Here is a 492-nt window from a genome sequence, read left to right as displayed (position 1 = left end):
TTACCACCGCGGACACCCACCAGCAAAACCGCTGGGCCCCGCTGCCCCAGGCAGCTGCCCCGCCCTGTCCCTGCGGCCGGGCCGGCAGCGCCGCTCCCCGCCCTGTCCCTGTCCCTGTGCCCTCACCGCGCCGCCGCCGCCCCGCGCGGCCCGCACGCGCTGTCCCCGGCGCAGGCGCGCCCGCAGGCGCTCGGCGCAGAGCGCGCAGCCCGGGCCCTCCACCATGGCCGCAGCCGCCGCCGCCTTTCGAATGTGCCGCTCGCCTGAGGGCGGTGCGGCCGCGGCCGGCGCCGCCCCGCTAGTTCCTGTTTGTTTCCTCCTGAGTGGCTGTTCCCGCCGTGCTGGCTCCTGGAAGCTCCTTGGTATTATCTAAAACACGCGCGAGTGCATCTTCTTTCAAGACTTAATGCACAATCAGAAATTAATATCAGCTTTAAAAAGTCGATATTTATTAGGTTTCTGCAGTCAGCCCAGGTTTACAGAAGTAAAATG

This window comes from Vidua macroura, chromosome 4 (assembly GCF_024509145.1).
Source record: "Vidua macroura isolate BioBank_ID:100142 chromosome 4, ASM2450914v1, whole genome shotgun sequence".
NCBI classification, from domain to species: Eukaryota; Metazoa; Chordata; class Aves; order Passeriformes; family Viduidae; genus Vidua; species Vidua macroura.
This window is presented reverse-complemented; position numbering follows the sequence as displayed.